General features: G+C 38.0%; 1 protein-coding gene across 5 annotated transcripts in view; it reads left to right on the top strand.

Moving 5' to 3' along the window:
• The window catches only part of mast2 (microtubule associated serine/threonine kinase 2), a 235,129-nt gene that overhangs the window by 49,170 nt on the left and 168,509 nt on the right, over nucleotides 1-17,450 (top strand). The gene's annotated exons all lie outside the window — the stretch shown is intronic.

Below are 17,450 nucleotides of genomic sequence, written 5' to 3'. Positions count from 1 at the left end.
ATATTTGCAGACTCACAGTGAGTCAGTCCAGCTGCATATGGATCCTGTCTGTTGGACGGGAACTCTGCCAGCTGAATGCAGAGAGGCAGACTGAGGATGACTCAGTCTTTTGCAGCCACCAGCCACACACACACACACACACACACACACATGCACACATGCACAGAAGCACTTAACATCCACTGAAACACTTGTTTGCTCACTGCTAGAAGGAAGAAATGGAGCAGAAATGACAGTGTGTGTGTGTGTGTGTGTGTGTGTGTGTGTGGAGTGTGTGTTTTTGCGCAGTTGAGAGTGTAATGGGTCAAGATGCAGCACAGCACAGTGCAGTGCTGATGACCCCATAACGCTGTAGTCTGATGAATGCTGTGTGTGTATGTGTGTGTGTGTGTGTATGTATTTATGCTTTACTATGACCCCTGCTGGTTGTAGTGGGTATCACTCAAGGATTGTGGCCTGCAGTAAAATTATCCTTTTCCATTTTCAGTCACACTCACACAAAACAAAACATGTACTTTTTTAAGCTGCATATGTATTGTTGAGATATGTATTGTTACTCCTTGATCATACTTCCCCTCTCTATTTAAATAGATACTTGCAGAGTAGATGTAATGTTTGTATTCAAAATGCTCTGCCCGTAGCTGTGTGTTGCAAGATATATGCTGTGTCAGATATCTGTCACAGTGGAAGCTCTTCATTTAAATTATTTAAAAAATGTATTCAGTTTTGGTGATGTGACAGGAGTAAATTAAGCAAATCCTCACATTTTGAGAGACTGATTTTACTCTAAAAATGACAGCATAGTCTTGCAGTAAAACATTAAAAGAATCAAAATGTTTTTTTTTGTTTGTTCTTTTTCAATTCTGAGTAGCTTAAGGTATCCTTAAAATATTAAAATATCACATCCCTTGCAAAGACATGCATGGTCCAACTCGATGAAGCAGAGAGAACAAAGTCTGACCAAGTCATTGTTTTGCAGGTCTCAAGTAAGTCTTTAATGTAAGTTTGGGTTAAAACACAGCTCTTTAAATATGCACTACGAGGGGCACGAGCATAGGGGGACTAAGAGTGTTAAAAAAAACTTTAGTAGTCGTAATTAAAACCCAAATTTGTTAATTAAAAGTGCCCTTGTAAAACCATAAAAAACCCTTAACAAAAAGCCAATGACCAATGACAAAGGGGAGGCAGCAGAAGTTTCAGTTCTTATTAAGTTGTAAAAGCTCCCACTATCTCTCACCCAGCTGTTAGAAAGATACCTCTAATGAGCATAACATGACAATCAGTAAGAAATAAATAAACAATGAATAAATAATATTTAATGATAACATTTTAATGTAAAGGATTTATATTTAAAAATAAGGATCTAAAGATGAATGCTGATCAAATTGAATAGGTTTAGAGTCAGTCTCAAGTCCCAAGTTCAGAGTGAGAAGTCCCAGTTCAAGTCCCATGTTAAGATAGGCAAATCTCTTGTCAAGTCCAAGTCAGTCCCAAGTCCTAAACATTGAGTAATGCTTGCAAACGTAATGCCATTTTAACAACAGAGTAACCCTAAAAATATAAATACATAAATATACACACATAAATTTACATCATATTGAATGCATGTTAGAAATTATATTTGTTTGCAAAAAAAACAAGTGTGACTGAACCTAATCAAAACTAATGATCACCATTAACGAGTAGCTGAATGTTGTGTTTCTGTCCTGTCTTGTTGTATTAAACTTATCTTATATTGGAAAAATGTCTATAAAATGTTTAATATGTAAAATGTATAAAATGTCTTTAAATTTATCATCCCAAACTGGCTTGGGGGAAGCCATCAAGTATTTTCAAGTCAAAAGGTTAAAGTCTAAGTTAAGTTACGAGTCGCTGGTGTTAAAGTCAAAATCAATCAATCAATCAAGTCTGACTCAAGTCCAAGTTAAATGACTGGAGTCCACAGCTCTAAAGAAACAGTATAGTTATCACATAGAGCACTCTGTTGACAGGGGAATAAATGTGCATTCCCTCTGTGCAATAAAGAAACACACCAAAACGAACAAAAAACAGTAGAATTCAGTAAAATTAAGTAGTAGTAGTTTTGCTTAGTAAAGTGCAATAAAAAGTGCAGTCAAACATTTAAAAATGTGTATTAAATTACATAATAAAATATGACATAAAAATAGATGTAATTAAGAGTTATTTGTAGAGGACCAGGTTTAGGATGAGAATGAAAACATTAATCTGCATCATCTGATACTAGACTGTGAACCCTGTTTAAACACAACTGCAGTGGAAAGCCACCAGCAGATGGCATCAGTGTTTAATGTGAGGAACATCTCCAGCACCTTTGTCTTACATCTGTTGAGTGTTGTGTCAACTGTGTACTGTGTATGTATGTTCAGGACAACTTGTGACTTAATCCCTTTTATCATTTATCTCGCACACAATCACGCTCACATGTTGAACATGTCAGATGTTCCTAATGGTTACTGTGTTGTTTGTCTCGCAGATCTCAACACAGTCGGCACAGAAATCTTTAATACTGTGCCAGGGGGTGAAAAAACACATTTTTCCCCCCAGTGTCCCTGTGATCAGGCTGGTTAACCCATAAACCTGAATTACCACCAGTTTCCTTTAAACCTTTGAAATGCGAGCACAATGGTTTGATTTCTTTTAAAAATATTGGAAAAAAAACAATCAGCAACTTGGCAAAAAATGTCTTTAAAAAAATGCTAAAAAAATATTGCGCAAGGTGATGAGAAAGTGACCTGAATGTTAGCTTTAAAATATAGAGAGGGAACTGTTTGAAAATTATCACTTACCTTGGGACAAATAAATTACATTTATGATCATTAAAATTGTATATTTAAATGAAGTTACATTAGAATTATATTAATTATATCATTTTTATGTATTTTATTTTTTATTTTCTAACTTTTTCAGGCCATTTCCTGTTTTTGTTCTTTTACTTTTATTTTCTTTTTTGTGCTGATTTCAGGTCATTTTCTTCTACTTCTTCTACTCACTGCCTTTTCCCTTTTTTGTGAGATTTTAAGCCAGTTTGCCACCATCATCTGTAGTAAGTTGGACAAAAACCCATTAAGCTAAAATGAAACACATCTGTCGTTTCTTTTGGCTCGTTTGAGCAACTTCATGTTTAGCTTTTCCTTCAAGCTCTGAGACTCTGATAGAGATTGGTCGATGGCAGCCATACAGGAAATTGTTGCACGGATTTAGAGAAAATGTGATCTGCTGAGTTATTCTAGTTGAGCAAATAATCACAGGTTATTATGTTTCACAAGGGTAACTTTATTAATGTTTTCCTTTTTCTTGGCTCACTCTCCTCTCTCTGGTTCATTCTGTCTCTTTGACCCTGTTTCATTCAGTTTCTTAGTAAACAGCCGTTCATGCGCATCATATTTCAGTCAAGTGTTGTTGCTCAGGGTCACGATTGTCAGAGTTTTTATATCACTGGGCTTAAAGCTCCATCTCATGGTTTGAATTGACTTGCATTAGGATTCTGCAAGAACACCTGAGCCCCTCTGGCTTTTCACTCTGTGTTTGCTTATGTTCTTATCTTCTGTGTCAAATTTTATGAAATACAGTATTGTATGGTGGAGAGAGTGATTCATATAGTGTCCTTTTTTTATAATCCTGCTGTACCATTTTTGGCATTTTTAAGCCCGATTGTACTCAATCTGTCAAAGTCTTGGTTTACCTTTTTCCTTGGCTCCTTTCTTTGTTGTCATTATAACAGAAAAGTTCAATTCCATAAATTCAGTGACTTATGGAAAAGGGATGGGATTAAATACGTTTGTAGTACTTCTCACTCCTTTTCGAATATAAAGACCAAGGCATTAAGTGTTTGACCATTTCTTTTGCGTTATTGTTTTCATTTTTGTTTACATGTTTATATTCGACTTTTTTATTTTATTTAAAGTTTTAAAGCTCAGTGGGATGTTCAGTGTGAAGGTGGCATTCATGAAATATAGTACATGAGCTGATGGTGCTAACAACTGGGTGTGAAATGTACAACATTTTTAGCCGACACTTGATATATCAAGAGACTGTGAGATTTTATTTATTTTTTGCTGGATATGCTTCTTTCAAAATAAAGGTAGGCAGCTACATTGAAGAAACATGAAAAAACACAGATTTGTAAATGTGAATTGTACTGTTATAATACAGCACAGGTGTGGACTCAAGTCACATGACTTTGACTTGTTGATCTCAGACTCAACTTGATAAAATCAAAAAAGACTTGCAATTGGACTTGAGCCTTTCCCCCGGCAAAAATGTGCCACAGATGAATGTATTTCCATTTCTTTCCTGAATCGACAAACTTTAAAGCAATTTTTTTCCAGCAAGTTGTTAATTCTCCAGATTCACTTTGTTGGAACCAATTTGTCAGCATCAGATCAAGTTGTAGGAGAGAACCATGAAGAGCTAACATCATGTTAATTGGCACCAGCAGGAAAAAGTGATACCAAAGATAATCTTTTTTGCGTTCAAAATCTATGAGGGTCAAAGTGCAGTACACAAAACGTGCTGGTCAGACCTGGAGATGTAGGAACTAACAGCAAAGTACTCATTTTAAAATGTATAAATGTAATATGTTTTTGCTCTGTTGTTAAAATTACATTTAATTTGGAAAAGAGAGCATTATGACTTATTTAGGACTTGAAACTTTAAGTGTAGGTCATGGGACTTGACTGAGGTCTTGCTTGTCTTGACTTCAGCCTTGTCTTGGGACTTGAGTGGAAAGACTTGAGACTTGTGACTTGCTAAACAACGGTCCCGCCTCCACAATACTGAGGCTATTTCCCCACTTGCTAGCTTTTAAGCATGTAAATAATAGCCAGTAAACAGTACTTAAGGTGTTGCTAGACAACAAATGCTAATATATAACCTGGCCCTAGTTGACACGACATCACTTCTAAAATCTCTTTAAGGCTGCGGGAGGAAAGAGGATTAGTGTTGAAGAATTTATTTTCCCTCTGTGTGGTGGATTAAGATGTGTGTGTTGCCACCCAGGATGTTAATGGGCAGAAAACTTCCTCCCTCAGGGTCTCTCCGTGTGTTTGTGGTGTTAGCACCTGTGTTGTTAATGTGTCCCTGTGTGTGTGTTATTAAGTGAAATGAATGGAGCTCACAGAGTGTTTGTGTGTTGGGGAAAACATTTGTGGGTGTCCAGATGGTGTTAACCTCTTGACTAATGGACGAGGGTCTGCTCGCCCCTGTTTTTGCTCTCTCCAGCACACTTTCATTAAAGTGCATGTGTGTAACTAGTGCTGCGTTCCAATCAACTTGAAAAAGTGCACTGGAACAGCCACTGAAGTCGGAGAAAAAAATATAGCCCAACTTCACAGAGATTTGCTCATCTGATGTCACACAACAATGGCAGCATCCACTGAAAAGCCAAATGTTTTTATTAAATATAAAGAATGGAAGAATTTACTTAACATTATGTGTTTGCACAGCATTGCTACAGTAGCGTTCATAAGCTCTCTATATAGTAGTATATACTGTAGCTATATATAGTACTAGTAGAAGGCAATTTATTTGAGAATACAAATACAAAGTAAAATTAAATATATAAAGGCGTTTTACCTTGCACATCATTTCCTCTCATCTTCTTCATATAAAATGCCAGAAGGCTGACGTTATCACTGTTTAATTTTCTTGCCGCTTGCCAACATTCCCTTGTCAATGACGGCCATTTTTCTGATACTGTGAAATACTATAAATACTTCCAACACGGTACTTCTGGAACGCTCCAAGTTGATTGGAACGCAGAATAACAACCAAGTGTTGCCCAGTAGCCTCTGAAGGCACCAGGTGTTGGTGTCGCCCTGAATGCTCAGCACCTGGACTGTATATATGGACACAGTATTTGGAAAAAAAGATCCTTTTTGTCCGGGGTATCTTTGAGAGCTCACTCGTCTTTCTTTGGCAGAGCTGCTTCATTCACCTAAGAGGTGAAACTTTGCAGTAACACACAATCAGATTAGCATATTATTAGCATTTGTTTTGGAGGGGAAAAGAAATGAAAGCCTCTGCTGGAAGGGGAATACAGGGCTGGAGATGAAAGTGGAGTGCTGCTGTATTGTTGCAGCCCGTGCACAGGCACATCATTCATTAAATGTAGTGAGACTCTGCGGGGAGGGAGGCAGAGTTTCTCCACACTTGCTGTCTTGAGACAGACTGAGAGACTGAGAAGTAAACACCAGTTGCTTTAAACTGTGTTTTTACCTTAGAGGATTAGTTTAATATTTATAGAAATATGGCTTTTCACTTTCTTTTACAGAAGACAAAATCAATGTGAATCATGAAATCCAGTCACCTTCTCAAAGTGTAGTACACAGGACAGATTGAGATCTTTAATACATCCATCAATATGTTATTGTATTTATTTATGTATTGTACCCTTTTTGTTTTTTCTTGCATAAAAAATGCAGCATTACTATGAAATTTCATAAACTGGATCCTCATTTGGGATATACTTGTCAGACAAATGATGACATCTTTTAATTTCTTAGTGATATTCCTGCTCATTTTGTATTTTTTTCTTCATTCAAAAGACACATTACCATGCAAAGGCAAAGTACATTCAGTTTTTTTTGTATCCCCATACAACAGTTGGTATGATTTTGTAGACATTAGAAGTCTGCGAATTGGTGCCCCTACTGGTTAGTTAGGTTAAGTAGTTAGGAAAGGAAACATGGTTGCGCATTGTAACTTTAAGCACTGAACTTTATGTAGGTTAGGTTTAGGAAAGTTAAGTATGTAGGCGGAGTTTAGCCGGCATAATGTTGACTTTTTCCTGGTATCACCGGCTAATCAAACGCCATGAACTGCTGCTGAGAAACAAACAGCTCATGAAGAGTTTTGCCTGTGCTGAGTTCATGGACTTGCAAAAATGTCTGAATTTAGAGAGGGTACACAGAATTATTCAAAGGGACACACACACAAATAACTGAAACTTTATGATTTAGCCGTCAAATTTTTTTTTTAGCATGTTAATCAGTGCACACAAAGGGATAAACAGAGCCTGAAATAAGCTGAGTGGTGTTCAGACATCCAGTGTGTAGGCAGCTTTTTGTGAAGTCCACCTGCTGTCTGCAGATTTCAGGCCTCAGTCTCAATGACCTCATCTTCCATCATGGTGTGCTGGAGCTGTGGGGGGAACAGGCTGACACAGCTGCCACTTAAATATACATGAGAACATGTTGAATAATTACTGTGCTCTTACCAAGTCCGTGACTGACGGAGACAATGACGGAGCTGGCTGCTTTGACGGCTTGTCGGCCTTTGATATCAGAGCATTTTTCCACAGGATGGACTGAAATGCAACTTTGATTATACCTGTCGTTAAGAAATCCAAACAGATCACAGACCAAATTGAACCGAGGTGTGTTTACTGTTGACGGTTCAGAGACAAAATGATACTTTGTGTGATGGTTGATTATTTCAGGCAGGGTTGAAGTCAACCTGATGAGTGTGTTCAGGGGAATGTATACAAAAAGGGCTCAAAATGGCAGAAAAAAAGAGAAAAAACATGTGGCTCATGATTCATTGCAAAGCCAAAACCTAGATTTCACAGAGGACTCAACCCCCCACTACAACACTATGAGCACTATGAGTACATGAACCCTTGTCCAAAAGTTCACCTAAATTTGGACTTTTATCTATAATTTACTTGCTTATTTAACACAAATAGTTAATGGGGATCTCTTTTTGTGTGTCTGTTGTGAAAATGAGTATTTCCATAGGATTACAAGGTTGTGCAGCATTAGGACTCTAAAGACTATCATCCTGTTGTTGTTTGTTTACCATTGTCTTTATTGTTAATGGCAGAAAATGAAGAATTTAAAAGTCCACACTGTGTTATGACCCCATGTGGTAGTATCAAAAGAGAGACATTGATATTAGCAATGCCCTCAGACGTGAGCAATTTCCAACAAATACATATAACTTTAAAAAATATGTGAAGATACTGTAATCATTTGGCAAGATGAAAAGTCTGCAGCCATGCTGGTGGCTGAAGCTGATAGGAATATCATTCATTTTGCAGGTATTTGGTCAAAAAACAAACTATTTGACAAGTATTTTAACTTGATGAGAGCGTTCATTGAAATTTAAGGCATCAGCAAAGTCAGTAGGATTCATCCTCTGTGCATCATGAATATCAGTACAAGGTTTCCTGGCAATCCATCCAACGGTCTGTTGAAAGACTGACCTAGCCATCCCAAAAATTCGACACAGTGGTTTTTACCCTCTGGTGATCAACTGACTGTTGCCGCTTGCTTCTTGCCATGTTTTGTGAACAAAAATCCATTTAATTTGAAAAGTAAGAGAAAACACAAAAAATCATCTTAGGTGGCAAGTAGCCAAAAAATACTGCTGAGTTATGCTGCATTCACACGGGAGGCACAAGAAAAACAAACAGTTTGGCATAGTGGCAGGACTTTAAAACTGTGGTTTTGTCCTGTATGAAGGAGCTACAAAAGACCTGCTTGTAAATTCTGTTGCAGAGTACATCAAATAGCTACAATATTTGAACTTCTACCTGAAACACTATCTGCTGTTACCATGGCTGATATTCTTTGCCGGCGTCACCTGAATGTACCGTCTTGCTCCCCTCAACTAAATTGATTTCAGGATTGCTGTCTGCCGTCTGTCTGATTGCATGTGAATGCAGCATTACTGATGCTCTGAGAATGAGGTCATGTCATATTCTCGAAAATATTCTCATTACGGTAGCTGATGGAAACAGGTACTGATTCGGATTTTATTTTAACAAAATATAGGAAATTCACACACAATTTGTGCAACAATGTAACTGTAAGATAGCTATTGAAAGACTTTGATTTCACCAATGCATTACACATACCTCACAGATACTTCACAGTAGTTGTTGTTCAATACAACAATGGCGTTGCTTTAAATAAAGTTGTTCCCACTGGTAGCTGCAGTGCTTACGCAGTCCTGTACTGCTGTTCATTTTGAAGCAAATGGGCCAAATGAAGCCAGTAAACAGACTGTTTCTCTCTTGCTGCTGGATTGTTCCTTGTGAAAAGCGCAGCAGCAGAGTGCTTTAAGGGCAGACACTGTGGTGATGACTCATGCTGAAGGTTGGACTCTCTCAGAGGAGATGCTGAACACAAAGAGCACAGGGTGTGTGTGTGTGTGTGTGTGTGTGTGTGTGTGTGTGTGTGTGTGTGTGTGTGTGTGTGTGTGTGAGAGAGCTTGTGTGTCAAACATTTTATCTCCTCCTCGCGTATCTGCATTATGTCTGTCCTGCTTATTTTCACATTCACATCGCACGCACGCACGCACGCACGCACGCACGCACGCACGCACGCACGCACGCATGCACACACACATCTATTCATCTTGCTGCAGGCTGTCAGTTGTCCTTGTCATGAGCATGATTCATAGCTAAAGGAGGAAACTGTGTTCCTGTACTATTCTTACTTCACCTGCTGCGGGACACACATGCCTGTCTCCTCTCAAAGCTGTGTATATATAAGTCTACACACACATATCGGACACTTGCACGCACACTCACTTACTTAACATTCTGCGTAGGTCTGTTCATTCTTTGCAATTTGTCAGTTCCACTGTTGATTTTCTTTTTTTTTCTTTGATGATAACATGGCTTGCTACATCTTCACACTCCTGTGTGATGGAGTTTGACCTGTGATGGTACTGAGTACATGAGGAGAAGACTTTATCAAGGAGAACACCAATGTTAGCACTAACGTTAATCTACACGAGAAGTCTGATGAATGACCAAAGCATGCCCCGCTAGTAGTCGACCACATTTTGAAAATGAATCAGGAATAAGAGGATCACAACATTAGGGAGCCTCCTTATTGTATAAGCAACATGGATTTTTAGCAAGATGTAAGATCATTGACTTTAGCCCAGATTGGTAGAAGAGTGTTACGTAAATACAATGGTGTCATGACTAGTCAACCAGTGTATCAAACTGTGTTATTTCCCCCTCCTCCTCCCAAAAGACTCAGCTTCTATTGTTATTGTTTTAATTGTCTATGCAGAAAATAAAAACATCCAGCATCCAGCAAAATCACTCCAAGTATTCTAGAACTAATTATTTCCAAATATAGCTACTCAAATGAAAATTCCTGTATTTTTTTCCCGTATTGCAATATATTAAAGAAAAAAAATAAATGTATTGCAATGTCTGAAATATGTAGACTGTATTATTAGATAGCACAACGATGATGATGTAGGCGCAGACGTTTCCAGTCACCTCTCTGTCAGCTCTACTAAATTTAGGCTAAATTTAGGCTCTTATGTTTGTTTTAAAAGTGCTTTTGGTGATTTTTGTGGTTGGCGTTGGATAAGAGAAGGAGAGGAGGAGTGTGCATTACAACCAATAAGGAGCTGGTGGCTACAAAGTGAATAGCCGTCATCTTGTTAGGGTCGACATGTGTAGGCAGTTAAATCATTCCACAACCAGAACCATGGATGACCACAATCATCCAGAAACACAGACAGTTGTAAAGCAACAGCCAACAAGATAAGAAGACTCAAAAAAGGAATAAATTTCAGAGCACAATTTGAAGGAGCTGATGGCATCACATTTCACTGGAGTTGTACATTGTATTATTCCATGTGATGAATTAATGATTGATAAATTAATGTCAGTTTTTTCCCAATGTCATGCAGCCCAAACTGGAACCACTTTCTATGATAGAAGTAGTCCCTTAAAACCGCTGTTATCATGTAACATTGATACTGTTTAAGTCACCTGTGTGAACCAATCCTTTAAATAAGTGAAGCAGATATTGTGGAATGGTGTTGCTATGGTGTTCAAATAGCTTTTCTTGAGGAATATAATCAGCCTGAGTCTCTGGTACAGCATGCACACATAAGCTTCCTCTGTCTTTCATGCTCAGATGAAGGTAGAGAGTGTGTGTTGAATATATTAATCTATAAAACAGAGACGCACTTTTCCCATATGGATACCACATACTTTGCTTTCCTCTTTTTAATCCTTTTAGTTTAAACATAAGGTTTAAATTGACCTGATATTAGCATGCGTTGCAGCTAAGCTTTCTTTCTTTTCTTTTGCAGTCTTTTTTGCCACTCTTTATTTCTATTTATCTTCATCTCTGTATTTTTGCTGCAATTTTCTTCACTCCAATTCAGACTCTATCATCTTCTGTCTGTGTTCACTTCACTCTTGCGCTTCCTTCCTGTCTGCTTTCATCTCTTGATCCTCCTTAAGTTGAGAAGGAGAGGCTTAAGGAGAGTCACTTGATGTATGGGGGTGGAAGAGGAGAGCGAGAGTCGTGCTGGCGGGTGAACAGTACCTAGGGTCCAGGTGAGAGACGAGTCTGCTCAGCTGGGCTCTGCATTACTGCAGTGTCCTTGTTTGAACTTGGGCTCCTCAGTAAAAAGGAGACGCAGAAGAGAATGCTTTTAGTAATGAAGAGTTTCACTTCAGGTGTTGGCTGTCTGAATTCCCCGCTATTTCCCACCGGTCCCACAAGTTCGGGAACACAATGTGAGTTTGTCGTGGTATATTCTTGTCAGGGCAATTTGGTGAATTCTCTGGAGACGTTGGGGAATATCACACTCACATTACAGTATCATTACAGGAGTGGGCTATTATTAAATACTACCTCTTAGGATTTTTGCATATTATCATGTTGCTAAAATATATTTGTGTATTTATTTTCATTTCAACCTCCCTCTTTCTAAAGAAAAAGAGTAGAATCTCTATTTTTCTGCTTTGACTTTTGACCATCTCATTCTCAGGAACATGATATCATAAGAAGGCCTTGAGGGAGTTTCCTTTATTTTGACACAATTGTCCACTTGGACTCAAAGATAAGCTAATTTAATTTCGGTAGTCAAAGGTCAATGTTATTTTGACCTCGTCTGTCTCTCTCACCAATGCAATACCTCAGAACACCTTAAGGGATTTTTTTCAAATTTGGCACAAACGCTCACTTGGATTCAGCAGTGAACTGATTAGATTTTGGATGTCAAAGTAAGCTAATTTAATTTCGGTAGTCAAAAGTCAATGTCATCTTGACTTTGCATCTGTCTCCTTCTTGTGATTGCGGTATCTTAAGAACATCTGGAGGGTATTTCTTCGTATTTGGCACGGACATTTGCTTGGACTCATTGATAAACAGATTAGAATTTGGTGGTCAAAGGTCAAGATTACTATGACCTTGTGTTCATCTCATCCTCTTGAACGCAACATCTTCAGGAGACCTTCATGGAACATCTTCATATTTTGGGACCATTTGGACACAACAATGAATTGGACAAAATCTGGTGGTCAAAGGTCATTGTCACTGTGACCTCACAAAACATGTTTTTGGCCATAATTTAAGAATTCATTGAACACAGAACTTTACACAGATGTCTAATGATGAAATGCTGACATTTTGTTTCCCAAAGGTCAAAGGTCAAATTCACGGTGAAATCAGAATGTTCTGCCAAAGCACTTTTCTAGCCATTACTCAACATCAGAATTGAGGAGCAGAAGTGGACATTTGGTCAGATACTGAATTGGTGACACTAATCGATTAATGGGTCATTAAGCCTTCAATCAAACATGTGAAAGTCAGTTGATTAATTGATATGATATGCAGTGCTGTCAAAGTGTATGTAGTATGTTCCTGTGAGCTTTGACTTGAGGAAAAATAGCATTTGGTGTTGTTTGAAATAAGGAACGGATTTATGTTTTTTTCCAGTAACGATTGATCGATTGTTAATTTTACCAATAAACAATTGAGCAAAGTCCTTATGATTTGCAACCCTGTCACTGCAACTTGAATGATGCATGGAGGCATACATCTGCAAGGTGGTAATTCTATTTTTTATATAAGGCCATTGATATAAGCAGTTCATGATTAAAAGGCTATGATCTGCCATGTCTAATGAAGCACTTACATCTCACAATGGACTGATGTCCTCTAAAATGTTTCATATTTGTTTGGTAGAAAGAAGTCTTTGATTTGAAGTACATCATTGTGGCTAAATAGTCAGTATTGAGCTTATTAGAAATGTTGATGCATGTACACAACACTCCCATGACAAGCTAACATCCAACATACCAACAGTTAACAAGATTGCCTCTGTTATTTTACTACTGACATAATTGATTAATACACTGCAGATTTATTAGTGACTTTTTAAATTTAAAAACTTGTAGTTGCAGTCTCAGTTGTTTGTTAGACTCAGCAATGAGATGGCAAAAAAAAGAAATGTGCCTGCTCCCGAATGTGAGCAGGGTTTTGTTTTGTTTGTCAAAAGTGAGGGCAGAGAGGAAGCCGGGAGGATTATAGGTTTGACTTCCTGTCTTACATCTCACACCTCAGCAGACAAGAGATTCGACAAGTCCAGCGGTGCATCCAGTGATGAGATGGAAAATATTATGCAGAAGGAGGGATAGAGGGGAAAAGAGCAACGCTGTGATGGACAGAATAAATAAATCAAGCCAGAGTGTAATAACAAAACTCACACAGGGGGTGGAGGAGGTGAGGGAGGAGGTGGAGGGAGATGGATGAATTAGAGATGGAGGTGAAAAGAACAGCCCTGTCTGGCCTTGTCTATCTGCTATCTGCTCTGTCAGAGGAGGGGAAAGTAAAAAGAAACATTCACTGATGAATGGAATCCAAACAATATTTTTGCGTGCATAATTTAAACTTAAAAAGTTTTCACGAGGTTTATTTTCTCTTCACTCTCCAATGTCACTGTAACAAAACAGGCTTTACTTGAATGTTTTTGACTAGTGCAACATTTCTTTTGCCTAAGACTTAAAGGATGTGATACTCCTCACCTTTGAAGCCTTTTCTTTAGTAAAACAGAACCATGAAATAGTTTGATTTAAGCAGAAGATAAGTGTCAAATTTTGTGGCTTGTTAAAAATGTTTTTAGTTCTTCTGTCTTTGTACTGTAGATGCTTTCAACTTTTGTTGCAGCAAAATACCTTACACAAGCTGCCAAAAAGTCTTGCGCATTGAAATGGAGGTCCTGAACACTTTTAGGGCTGATTAAATCTTAAAGATAATAAATGGACTTAAAGAAACTCGCTAGCCTAGCGACATAAAGGCTACAAACATCCCATAATGCATGGGTGTCATGTTGCGATGTTATGATGTCATGATTTTTGCTATTCATAGCAGTCCTCTGCATAACATCATTAAAGTCAGTTTCTTGTCTCTGGTTGTGAAGATGCAGATATTTGCAACACAGATGTCTCACACTCACTAGCAAAGGTTACCATCAAAAACTGTGCAAGGCAGTTGCCTGATTTTCTGCATAAAAGTGGAGGTCAGCTGTTTTGCACCATGTGTTAGCATTGTGGTGCAACACAAATGACGATGATTGACAAACACGTCATGTCTCACCTTTTCCAGGTGTGCTGTGTGGTAGAGACGTGTTAAGCTGAGTTAGTGGAAACATGTTTGGTTAGTGGTAGTAATGTTAGTGTCTTATAAATCACAAACTCAGAACAGTGTAATTTAATTCCCAGTAAAATGAGTTGCGCTCAATTCTTGATGAACTATACAAAAAAATAAATTAATAAATAAAAATCTGAACTTCTTTTGCAAGTTTTAGTTGCTCCCAACATTTCATTTTAAATACAATATAACTTCTAAAAATATTGCATGCATGCATCACAATCTTTGAGATAAGCTGCTGGGAAATCAAGCAATTTAGACTGCAACAATCCCCAAAACACCCTCAAAAACAAAACATGTATTATTATCATGTTTATAATACTTGTAAGACATGTATTATAAATATATAAATGTGTAGAAATGACCCCTACTTTTCAAATGTAATTTCATGACTAAAATACATCACTTCCTGTTTTGGAAACTACATCTGGCAAGGTTTATTATAGTGAGCCTCAATACTTTTTTGTTCCTCATCAGTTACATCAGAAAATGTGAGGCACTTAAAGCTGGAATCCGATGTCTGTGCAGATTTGTAATACTTTGTTCAATTTTAATTTAACTTTTTTTTTTAACTGATTAATTGATCAGCTAGTTAATGATTTCAGTCACTATGGTAAGAAATTCAATAGCAGAAACTGAAATTTAGGGTTTGACTAACTTTTGATCTTTACTTATATGTAGAGAAGTCACTGTGACCGGACACCAGTACACACCAGCACAGAGCGTCTTCTGCAGCCTTTTACTGCAAATTACTCTCCCTTTGAAACTCGTCAGCGCAGTAACTCACAAAGTTGGATCAGCTATGAAGTCTTATTTTCTTTTTTATGATCCTTTGCTCCTAATGTGGTCCTTAATTACAAGATTTAAATAGGCTAATAAATAATTGAAGCATGCGAATGGTCTCACATAATAAAAGCTCTTTATTCACCACAGCAGGAGTTTCGGGGGGGTTGATTTCATAACAAACACTCCCATTTTGCAGAGTTAAGCTCATGTGCTGTTAACTGTGCAGCCCCTGGGCTCTATCTGCTGCTCCGCTCTCCTCATTTGTCATCGCTGCAACCTTTACAAATGTTCCTCTCGGTGACAGACTTTAATTGGGTGAAAACGCGGGGAATGTATTCAACAGTGCGGGGGCCCTCGAGTCACCGGTCAGCAGCGACTGAACCTGTAATTACCACCAACCTCCTCTGCATATCTGCCAACTTATCTTCATTAAATCTCCTAACTCTCTTCTCTTGCTCGTGAATTTGTTCGTTTTCTCAATCACTCGCTTACTCTTTTACTAACTGTTTTTTTATTCTCGTTTTTTTCTTTTAGTTTTTTTTTTTCTCCATCTTCTCTTTCTCTTCATACTTTGGGTTTCACCTCCTTCCTTATTAGCAGAAAGGGCTTTTAGCCTTCCAGCCAAGCATGGAAAGTAGAGCTTTGGATGGATAGATCCACGTCTTTTTTTTTTCCTCTGTGTGTGTGTGTGTGTGTGTGTGTGTGTGTGTGTGTGTGTGTGTGTGTGTGTGTGCGTGTGTGTGCGTGCGTGCGCTTGTGTGCGCTTGTGTGTGAAAATATTAACCTGATTCCATTTCCAGCCCTGCAGATGTTCCACTACTTTGCAGTTAATGTGTAGAAGTCAGATGGTGGTTCATTTTCCCCTTTTTTCTTTTTCGGACGGACTATATTCAGCTAATTACCACCTGCCTGCACATGACAATCATCTGCAGCAACACACACAGACACACACCAGAATTAGGTTTACTGGTTCATTTGCTTCCACTTGATTTTTGACTATATTGCGTTAATTACCTGCCAATACACACAGACACACACACACACACACACACACACACACACACACACACACACACACACACACTCACACTTTCTTGTGCAAAAAGTCATCTCCTGCTGTGAGATCCAGCATGACTGACTGCAGACAGCAATTAGGGAGAGACCATGAAAAATGAAGTGTCTGCATGCGATCAGTGCACATTTAGAATGCACAGAGGGAAAACAAAGCACAACATCAGCCGAGGCTCCAGGCAACTAATTTCTCTGAAATAATTAGCCGGCATGAAGAGGTTTTATTTTCAGTCTTTTCTGTGTCGGTTTTGCATGGAGGAAAAAAGGGAGAATAAGACTTGCTTCAAGTGGAAAATAGAACAGGGAAACTTATTCTATTTATTCTGCCCTTTTTGCTTTTAAAGACTGTCAACATGCATTTAAATGAGAATAAATGTGGGAGGGAAAGAAGAAATCTGCATGACACCAGAATCAAAATCATTAGTAGTTCCTCTAATGTTACAATCGATAGGCCAGCAACTAATAGTGGCTGACTTGCAGTAGTGGGGTAACACAGATTATAGTTATGGTATCCATTAACATATACAGATCTAACAATTATAGTGAGGTCTATGATTATATTTTGATGCTCACAAAGGTACACAAACCTGTACCTAAATATTATTTAGAGGATGCAAATTAGTCCAATATGGTTCAAGTTCTATCACAATGATATATCTTGACATTCTCATTGTCAAACAAATTTTTTAAATAATAGACTTTAATATGCACGCAAGTATAGTGTAGGTTACATGCTAACACTTAACGTGTGCTTAGAGTGCCCGAGATATGATATTTCTCTTTAGGCTGATGCAAAAGTTAGCATTTTTCCCCATTAAAAAAGCTTATAGGATATTTCCATTGTAGCAGATGTTTTTAATCGTGGTTGGCCACCACAAATAAATTAATGTAAATAAAGTTAGCCTCCATACAAATTGTTTTATATATTAAACTCAGCTCACAAACATTGCTATTTTCTCACAACTGCCTGACAGGTACTGCACATATACAGTTCTTAACAGAGACAAATAAGTGAGCTACTTCCATCATCAGGAAAAAACATGTAATTAAGTCTATCTTTTGCCTAATTGGGTAGGTTGCTTATTAATTAGTTCGATGTGACATTTACCTGTCTCGGTGAACGGGCAATCCATATTGTTTTGCACTGCAAAG

This window comes from Plectropomus leopardus, chromosome 5 (assembly GCF_026936395.1).
Source record: "Plectropomus leopardus strain MGB_pleo_1.0 chromosome 5, ASM2693639v1, whole genome shotgun sequence".
In the NCBI taxonomy this organism is placed as follows: Eukaryota; Metazoa; Chordata; class Actinopteri; order Perciformes; family Serranidae; genus Plectropomus; species Plectropomus leopardus.
The sequence above is the reverse complement of the archived record's forward strand: the minus strand, read 5'-3'. Positions and strand labels throughout refer to the sequence as shown.